We start from the raw sequence: 11,268 nt of genomic DNA on the forward strand, positions 1-11,268 counted from the left end.
AAAATGAAGAGCACAGTGAAAATTAAAACTGATTTATTTGCAATATTTAGCTACAGTATCCAGCTACTTTCCTACATAGACGCCGTAGCGACTAAGACATTTGTCGTAGCGCAGCACCAACTTTCCAATACCCTCGACGAAGAAGGCGACTGTCTGTCCTTTCCGCCAATTCTCGACGCTGTTCTGCAGCTCGTTGTCTGTGCTAAAATATTAACTTCGTAGTCAGCGGTTTATGTGAGCGGAATGAGAAAATAAGAGAGAGGCAAGGCCAGGCTGTACTGTGGATGATCAAACACTTCCCGTCGAAAACGCTGTAGAAGCGTCTTTCTTTGCAGCTGAAGCATGTGGCCGAGCATTATTACGAAGAAGAACAATGCTGGATGCCAACACTCCTCGTCGCATGTTCTGAATTGCCTTTTGCCGATGACTTTCTCCTACCGCCTGATCCACTCGTTGCACAACATCATCATTTGACATTCACTTCCTTCCTGACCGCCTATGAACGACTGTACTTCTGCTTCAAAATCCCTGCACCATCCCTGCACGTTACTGTTTGCACATGACAGTTAAGTTACGTGGATTGTATGAGATCAGGGGGAACCATTCAGCACGAAGAAACCAATTGGCAACTCGCATTTCATATTTGGCGGGAAACACTACCGTTGTAGGCAACTTCACATGCTCACTGTGCGCTCAGAGCTGAAAAGTGCGACGTGACGCGATCGATGGGTGTACCAGAGACTCTGTGCAACGTATCTACTCACAGTTTCATCGTATTGTCACTGGGCTTTGATCAGGCCTGCTACTGTTCATGATGGTATGTCTCTGATGGAAGCATCACCAATTTTTCGACTGACAAATGTCGGAAAGCTAGTCGCAACGAATATTGTCAAACGTATTGTATACATCTCTTTTGTGGAGAACGCAATACCAAACCGTTTTACTGAATTAAAATTATTTGAAAACAGTCTTGATCGCAGACGATGTTAAGATCTGACTGGTTTCGGCCTTTTAATTAATTGCACCATCTGGATGACGGCGGTGACGCCTCACCCGCTGTGGAGGCCTCAGTCACTGAAAATACAAATAGAGGACGCCATCGAATGGAAATGTTTCTAGAACGCCACCCAGAACAAGGATGATGCAGGCCGCAAGACCTGAAACCCGGAAGGGCTTCCAAATTAGATAAGTTTGTTGTGACTGATTACTTTGTGAAACTAAAAGAGGTAATGCTTCGAATCGGTGTACCTGATAAATCTCATCTGTTATATTATAACGAGGAGAAAGGTTGTAGACTACGTTGCACCTCCAAGAAGAAGTTCACGCACGGAAAGGAGCTAAACGCGTTCACTTGGTAGCTCCAGAACATGCTGAGACACAGTTGATACACGTGGCATCGCTGTGGTACGTTTTATATTCCTCCCATGATTTTGTTCAAGGGGCAGAGATGGAGACCAGAGTGGGAAGACAATCTTCCTCCGCGTAGGAAGGATGCGATGACGGCGAAGGGGAGCAAGAGCACAGAAGTATTTACTTACTGCATCGGTCATCTTTCCCAGCACAACACGAATGTAACTAAAACATAACTTATTTTTGAGGATTTTCTCAGCATCTTGATATTGGTGTTGTTTCTGCAGCGGAAGACTAACTATTACTCTGTTTTGTCTCCCGAGTAATACCACCCACGATTTGCAACCATCGGATAAATTAGTCCTTAAATCCTTTGAAACGTTATGGGATAATAATGTGCAACAGTACTATCTAATCCGGAACATAAAACAGGTAGAGATACAGTTGAGAAAATATTTTCTAGCGTTTGGCATAGACTCATGACTGCTGCGAACTTGCTACCTGGACCAAAACAACAATATATGCTCCCTCAACTTTGTCCGAGAGCTCGCCGAACATTTCTGAGAATAATTTTTCGCCGTACACACCTCCTGCAGCGACACGTCAATTACCGAATACAAATATGGAGACTCCCCATTCTTCAAATTCTTGTGCTTCAAATGTTTCCCCAAGTGAAATACTGTCCACGCCTAAAATGAAACAGCATGAAACGTCGAGCCTTGAATTGCAGGAGTCTGGTAGTTGTGAAGTCACTACGCGCAAGCAACAAGAGTAAAAAGACATTGGTGGCAAGTAGGTCTACAAAGCAGTCAATCGCGAGCAAACGAGCAGAGTATCTCCACGAATGTCTCTCAGCCAAGCACAAGTTCTATAAAATTCATCTGTGAGCTGCTAAGTTGTTTTGTTTGTAAAGACGATCATGTACGTGATATGAGGCATTTTGTTCAGTGCAGCAGTTACGTTTATGAAGTGTGTGTTATACTAACAAAGAATGTTACAGACAGTTTCATTTGCCAAAAGTATGCAAATTACTTCCTTTTCAAATTCGAATTTGATAGTACCACATAAAAATGCTATTCAGTATTTTATGAATATTATAACAATACATCGTGTATGTATTAAAGAGATTTACATAAATTAAAAAACGCCCAGGTCATTGCGGCTAACAGATTATTTCAGTAATGTGATGTGGCCTTTTGGAAGCACCTTGTCCCTAATGATGCCGTTGCGCAGAATTATAGTTCACACCACATCAAAATTATATTATCCTTCCGGCAAGGTCAATTAAATGACCAGAGAAGTCTACTAGTATCAAAGATAGGCCTTAATTTGAGGAAGAAATTTCTGAGAATGTACGTTTGGGGCACCGCATTGTATGGCAGCGAAACGTGGACTGTGGGAAAACCGGAACAGAAGACAATCGAAGCATCTGAGATATGCTGCTAAAGACGAATGTTGAAAATTAGGTGGACTGATAAGGTAAGGAATGAGGAGGTTCTGCGCAAAATCGGAGAGGAAAGGAATATGTGGAAAACATTGACTAGGAGAAGGGACAGGATGACAGGACATCTGTTAAGATATCAGAGAATGATTTCCACGGTACAAGAGGGAGCCGTAGAGAGCAAACTGTAGAGGAAGACAGAGATTGGAATACATCCAGCAAATAATTGAGGACGTAGTTTGCAAGTGCTACTCTGAGATAAAGAGGTTGGAACAGGAGAGGAATTCGTGGTGGGCCGCATCAAACCAGTCGGTAGACTGATGACTCAAAAAAAAAAAAAAAAAAAAAAAAAAAAAAAAAAAAAAAAAAAAAAAAAAGATTATGCACGAAAAGTAATACATTACAGTGTAAAACATTTATTCCCTCCAAAAATAGTTGTAAACCGTAGTACGTCCTTAGCCGGGCCACCTACCTTAGGCTATAAGTCAGTCTATAAGGACAGTTTTGCGTTTAGTTCGGTGTTTCATTGTTCCATATTTCTATGAACAGTGGTAAAATATGTTTTCGTAAATGATTTTTTATAAAAAAAATCAGTTATTGGAACACGTCTTGCTCGGGGGGTCGCATTGCAGGAGTAACTTCAGTTTAAATGTTGCAACCAGAATTTGCAGCATGGTGGATAAGTATACGAGGGTTGCCCAGAAAGTACTGAAACGCATTTTTTTCTTCAACAGTTCATTACTGAATATAATGAGAGTTACACACACGAGAGAATGTGGTTATATCTACACACCCTACTTTGCCACGTAATCTCCATCCCGTTCTACGGCTTTCCTCCAGCGCGAAACAAGGGCGTGTACGCCCTGTCGGTACCAATCCCTCTCCTTGTGGCGGAGCCAGTGCTTTTCTGTGTGAATCCCCTCCTCATCGTCCTAAAAATGTCTTTTACGAATGTCATCCTTTAATGGCCCAAACAAGTGGAAGACCGACTAGGCTAGGTCAGGTGTGTCCGGTGTGACAGGTGGATGGTCTCCCCGACCTCTGGAAATCGTGGAGCTCCACCGAAACGCCTTCTGATGATCCGATCCTCCGTGCCCAGCGACTAACTGTACTTCTGTCGACAGCAGGTGTTCCCTAAACTTTGCACAAGCGTTTGTGAATATTCCCCACAGTTTCTCTCTCTGCAGTTAGAAATTCAATGACAGCACGTTGTTTGCTGCCGTCCAGACTATATTCACGAATTCACGTCTGAGAGATTTGCGAGGAGAGGAGAAGGATGACATTAACTTCCGAGCAGGGTAGACGGTGTGGGTTGAGCGTCCTGTGCAGTACTGACAACTTAGTTTTCATACAGGTCATCTGCTGCGGTAAAAATATCACACTGAACTGGCGCATTTAAAAGATGCTCACTTGATGTGTGATACAAAATGGCTACAAAAACAACACAAACATACACAGTTCACGCACAATATTCCCACCACAATTTCTAGAATGCATTTCAGTAACTTTGCTTCGAAACTAACAGTAGAACGCTATCCGCCCGGAGTGGCCACGCGGTTACGGGTACCATGTTACGGAGGCCACTCCCACCTGATGTTCGATTTCTCCCTCGGGCCTAGATGTGTGTGTTGTTCTTGTAAACTAATTTTTACCTACTCGCCTAGGACGCTTGAGATCACCTCAGTTTGTAATTAACACATTACGTGTTGACGTTGTTTCTGTTTTCGTAGCTATGTGGCTTGAGCGGGATTGCCTCAAAATCATCGTTGCTTGTCGCCTGGTTCATTTCTCACGTATTTCGTGTTGATAATTGTGGTTGTTGTGAAGCGAATCATTGTTATTTTGGTACTGCTTTGTAAAAGAGATGAAAAATGTTCTAAAAACGATAAAATAATTTTTAGTAAATATACCAAATATTTTCACAATTAATTAAAAGAGATGGTGTCTTTTGGAAAAAGACTAAAGTAAATAAAACAAGTAGCAGAGTGCATGTCTGAATTATAGAGGTTCCTTTATATAAAAACGTAGGCCTAAGAAAAGGGAAATTTAATTTTTATTAAAATTAAATGGCAACGGCCTTGCTGCGGTGGATACACCTGTTCCCGTGAGATCACCGAAGTTAAGCGCTGTCGGGCGTGGTTGGCACTTGGATGGGTGACCACCCAGGCCGCCATTAGCTGTTGCCATTTTTCGAGGTGCATTCAGCCTCGTGATGCCAATTGAGGAGCTACTCGACATAATAGTAGCGGCTTCGGTCAAGAATACCATAATAACGGCCGGGAGAACAGTGTGCTGACCCCACACCCCTCCTATCCGCATTCCCACTGAGGATGACACGGCGGTCGGATGATCCCGGTACGCCACTTGTGGCCTGAAGACGGAGTGAGTGAAAATTAAGTAATTCCTTGTTTAAGGTTAATTCTGAATTGAATAGAACACACACAGTTATACGATAAATACACGACGAATACACGGAAAAGCTGAAAACTGTTTTCAATAACCGATCGATAATTAAATAAACAATATCCAATAAGAAAGTCTGAGAAATTCGGAAAAAGATGTACTTCTTTAGAAATTGACGATAAAGTGAGACTTCGCTTAACGAGCATAATTCGCTTCTGAGTCTTAATGTGGGTTGTGAAACACTTGCTATGCGAAACATTTTTCTGTAGGAATTGATGTACAAAACAAGATAATGCATTCCATTTCGAAAAAATATTAAAACAGTTTATAAAATAGTAATCTAATGGTTTAATGTTCAAATGTGTGTGAAATCTTATGGGACTTAACTGCTAAGATCATCAGTCCCTAAGCTTACACGCTAATTAACCTAAATTATCCTAACGACAAACACACACCACCATGCCCGAGGGAGGACTCGAACCTCCGCCGGGACCAGCCGCACAGTCCATGACTGCAGCGCTCTAGAACGCTCGGCCAATCCCGCGCAGCCTAATGGTTTAATGCTGTGCGTCTTCGCGTGCAAAGAAGTTGTCTAAAGACATTTGCTTTTGCTTACTTCTCAGAATGTGTGCCAGACACAGAAAACGGCTAGTTGAATTATACATCTCGCAACATATTGTTTATGGGCAGCTTTACTAAATTTGCGTAGGTTAACGATGACAGATCTAAAAAGGAATTCATAAATAAGTATTTCAAGGTCATGAATTAACATGAGTCTTCGAAGTTAGATGAGCTAGCAACAACGTCACAGAGAATTTGCGACATCGTCGAGGCTGGAGCGTACGTAACGGGACATCAACAAGAATACAAAGTCTGTCTCTAACAGCACAGCTGGATATTGCGTTGTCGGCGGCATTGTCATTGGTCGGAGCTTCTACTGTACAGGGGTAACGTTGACAAAATTACGCTGTGTATCTACATCTACATCTACATTTATACTCCGCAAGCCACCCAACGGTGTGTGGCGGAGGGCACTTTACGTGCCACTGTCATTACCTCCCTTTTCTGTTCCAGTCGCGTATGGTTCGCGGGAAGAACGACTGTCTGAAAGTCTCCGTGCCCGCTCGAATCTCTCTAATTTTACATTCATGATCTTGTCGGGAGGTATAAGTAGGTGGAAGCAATATATTTGATACCTCATCCAGAAACGCACCCTCTAGAAACCTGGCGAGCATGCTACCCCGCGATGCAGAGCGCCTCTCTTGCAGAGTCTGCCACTTGAGTTTGCTAAACATCTCCGTAACGCTATCACGGTTACCAAATAACCCTGTGACGAAACGCGCCGCTCTTCTTTGCATCTTCTCTATCTCCTCCGTCAACCCGATCTGGTACAGATCCCACACTGATGAGCAATACTCAAGTATAGGTCGAACGAGTGTTTTGTAAGCCACCTCCTTTGTTGATGGACTACATCTTCTAAGGACTCTCCCAATGAATCTCAACCTGGTACCCGCCTTACCAACAATTAATTTTATATGATCATTCCACTTCAAATCGTTTCGCACGCATACTCCCAGATATTTTACAGAAGTAACTGCTACCAGTGTTTGTTCCGCTATCATATAATCATACAATAAAGGACCCTTCTTTCCATGTATTCGCAATACATTACATTTGTCTATGTTAAGCGTCAGTTGCCAGTCCCTGCACCAAGTGCCCATCCGCTGCAGATCTTCTTGCATTTCGCTACAATTTTCTAATTCTGCAACTTCTCTGTATACTACAGCATCATCCGCGAAAAGCCGCATGGAACTTCCGACACTATCTACTAGGTCATATATATATATATATATATATATATATATATATATATATATATATATATATATATATATATATTGTGAAAAGCAATGGTCCCATAACACTCCCCTGTGGCACGCCAGAGGTTACTTTAACGTCTGTAGACGTCTCTCCATTGATAACAACATGCTGTGTTCTGTTTGCTAAAAACTCTTCAATCCAGCCACACAGCTGGTCTGATATTCCGTAGGCTCTTACTTTGTTTATCAGGCGACAGTGCGGAACTGTATCGAACGCCTTCCGGAAGTCAAGAAAAATAGCATCTACCTGGGAGCCTGTATCTAGTATTTTCTGGGTCTCATGAACAAATAAAGCGAGTTGGGACTCACACGATCGCTGTTTCCGGAATCCATGTTGATTCCTACATAGTAGATTCTGGGTTTCCAAAAACGACATGATACTCGAGCAAAAAACATGTTCAAAAATTCTACAACAGATCGACGTCAGAGATATAGGTCTATAGTTTTGCGCATCTGCTCGACGACCCTTCTTGAAGACTGGGACTACCTGTGCTCTTTTCCAGTCATTTGGAACCTTCCGTTCCTCTAGAGACTTGCGGTACACGGCTGTTAAAAGGGGGGCAAGTTCTTTCGCGCACCGTCAGGTCCAGTGGACTTTCCTCTGTTGAGTGATTCCAGTTGCTTTTCTATTCCTTGGACACTTATTTCGATGTCAGCCATTTTTTCGTTTGTGCGAGGATTTAGAGAAGGAACTGCAGTGCGGTCTTCCTCTGTGAAACAGCTTTGGAAAAAGGTGTTTAGTATTTCGGCTTTACGCGTGTCATCCTCTGTTTCAATGCCATCATCATCCCGGAGTGTCTGGATATGCTGTTTCGAGCCACTTATTGATTTAACGTAAGACCAGAACTTCCTAGGATTTTCTGTCAAGGCGGTACATAGAATTTTACTTTCGCATTCACTCGTTATGCGAATCACTCTTTGTAGAAGGTGCTCGTTAAGCGAATTTTGACTGTGCTTTGTCGTAGCAATAATGCTGCTGTAAACATTAGTCTATTTATTCTTACAAATTTTCTGTTATACGATTGTATTTCTTTCCCAAGGAGAGTAAGCCATACCATCACGGGTAAAGTCAATAACAATAATGATGCGATTCGGTTGTTATACGCAAATGCACAGCGCTTTATCGGCACATCTGCAATATGATGATGTCTCTCATTTGTATAATTTAAAATCATGCTCCATGCTTATCAGGAGTTTATTGTTTTAACAGTTTCTATTCGTCGGGTGACACCAGCGAAATCTGTCACTGGTGCACCGTAGGGCTGCAGTCTTATACTCAATAAAAATACAGTTTCCATGAGAAGGCTGTGCCTGTTTATTTATTACTAACTTGTAAAATAGTGATTCTGTTTTTCAAACACAATTAATCAAATTAATGTCTAATTGAAGCCTATTTCTCTTCTTAGTTTTTATGTTCATTACTGAAGAGAACGCTAAATCATGTAGGTAGGAAGTAGTAATTTCAAAGCTTCGCTTGACAGCTGTGGATATTCTCCCTTTGTCTTCACCCAGAAGCCGTCTCTCTTTTGCGAATTAAATTCCATTTTAAACATGCCGTCAGCAGCACAGTCTATTAGTGTTTCTTTCGTCCTCATGCTCAGAGAAACCAGCCCTGCTCACATATCTAAAAAAGGATTTAGTATCCCTCTGTACACGTTGTCAGCTTCCGAGTTCAGTGCCGGAAAGTAGCTTAATAACTTCCCTGCGAAATTATGCAAGCTTTCTACCGCCGAGTGGCTCATTTCAATTTCGCCGACAATCTCCTGAAGCAAGGGAAAGACTCGAATATGATCTTTTCTAAAGAAGTTGACACAAACGAAGTTTTCCGAGGAACCCTTTGATTTTATCCTTGGTCGTCATAATGTTTTCTTCACTCCCTTGGTGACTCTTGTTTAAAATGTTGAGTTGGTTGGAAAGATCAACGAGAAATAGCCAAATAGGGCTACAAAAATAATTAGCATATCCAGATTTAGAACCTTGCAAGAATGTTAAAAATTCAGCTTTTAGATCCGTAACTGGTACCAATACCTATCCTGTGGAAAGCCACCTGATCTCTGTGTGATTAAAGAGATTTTGATGGAGCGAACCAATGTCAATCCTAAATGATTGTAAATAGCCGGGCTTGCAACGCTTTACATCTAATAGAATTCACAAATTTGATAACATCTTTAAGTACATCATTTAAATCAGAAATTAAAACAATGACTGCCAGATCTTGTTGATATAAAAAGCAGTGTGTCAATGAAATATTTGGCATTATTGATTTCAGTTTCCCAACGGGCCTCAGTCATTGCTTTAGCACTTACACTACAAAAGGTGATACATTTGGTCGTAGATGAGAGTGCTTTCTAAAAGCATGTCGTACGAACACTGGGTAATAGTGTTCGCAAGAAGTGGTTTACAATATAAAACGTCTTACGTGATACTTACAGCTGCTTCAGAGTTCACAAATACCATAAATTGCGGACAGTCTGAAACATCAGTATATACATCAAACTGCAAAGGAAAATGTGGACTCTTCTTTAATTTTTCGACTAATTATGCTCTATTGTCAACGGCCACATCGCTTATTCTTTGTTCAGTTGTAGTATCACAAAGTGGTATGCTTTTTAGCTTGTTTGCCTCCTGATTACCTCACATAATTTAAGCCATATACAGGACTGCCTTAGCGACTCATTATGTGACTCGGCAGTTAGCCAAAGACATTTTCTCGTTGACGCCTAGAATCAGTTTAAAAAAATCACCAGTAGCATAGTAATATTGTTAATCAAATAATGACAATACTAGTTTATTACCTGAATCACAATAGTTTGTCGTTGGTTGAGGGTATTCAATTTCCTTTCGAAGAAATCCAACGTTTATCAGCGTTCTTGATTGTTTATTTGAGAGATGACGCGTAAGATTTGATGGTTTCATATTTTCACGTGACAACAGTTCACTGCGAATTACACATAGAGGTTTATTGTTCACTGCAGTAAAACCATACTTCAAATAAGTGTCGCCACATAGTCTTATTTTTTTCGATTCTGTTTCGCTGCAACTAGTACCGGATGTAGAGGGCTCTGCAGCTCTTTGGAGAAACTTTTTCATTTTTTGCTCGTTCAGAACGAAGCAGAAAGAATAATCACGTCCGTACTGGCTGGGGTATTCGGACAGCTGACTAAAGCGAGCAAAAAGGGACGTCTCTGCGACCACTGACCCCTCTCGCCGACATGCGTCAAATGCGGCAAAGAATATATTACTGCCCACAGAGCGCTGCAACTACCTTGTACGCGCATTTGATTTCTCGATTGTACAGTGTTAACAGGAAGAATATTAAATATGTTGCGTTTGAAATCACCGATATAATTTCATAACGGTTAATGAGGGTCACCAGAATTTTTTACTTTGAAAGGGATCGTGTACTCAAAACGGATGAAAAATACTGTTCTAATGAATGTAAAAACATAAAACTGCGACCAGTCACTTTTTTGAATAATTATTTATTATTCCATGAACCGGTTTTCGAACCTTTTCAGGTTCTTCTTCAAGATGATTTCTGGAAGTTACATTATTATTTGTAGAATAATACTGGGTGCTGGCTTTTTTCGTTAACGTCCATCTGTCTGCTTCCATTTTGATGGCCAGTTGGTATACCACTTAACACAATCCCGCGCGGCACACTTTTACACAATCTGTATAAACAGTAACGTGTTCTAAAACATCCGTAATGGATAAGCTCAAACTTAAACTGCTCTACTGTTCTAGAATATTACACTGAGGCGACAAAAGTCCTGTGATAGCGGCTCTGAGCACTATGGGACTTAACATCTATGGTCATCAGTCCCCTAGAACTTAGAACTACTTAAACCTAACTAACCTAAGGACAGCACACAACACCCAGTCATCACGAGGCAGAGAAAATCCCTGACCCCGCCGGGAATCGAACCCGGGAACCCAGGCGTGGGAAGCGAGAACGCTACCGCACGACCACGAGCTGCGGACTGTGATAGCGATATGCACTTATGTAGATGGCGGTAGTATCATCTACACAAGATGTAAAAGGGTAATGCGTTGGCGGAGCTTTCATGTTACTCAGGTTATCCGTGTGAAGAGGTTTCCGACGTAATTATTGCCGTACGTCGGGAATTAACAGACTCTGAATGTGGAATGGTAACGGGAGCGAGACGCATAAGACATTCCGTTTCGGGAATA

The sequence above is a fragment of the Schistocerca americana genome, chromosome 2, assembly GCF_021461395.2.
Source record: "Schistocerca americana isolate TAMUIC-IGC-003095 chromosome 2, iqSchAmer2.1, whole genome shotgun sequence".
Classification (NCBI taxonomy): Eukaryota; Metazoa; Arthropoda; class Insecta; order Orthoptera; family Acrididae; genus Schistocerca; species Schistocerca americana.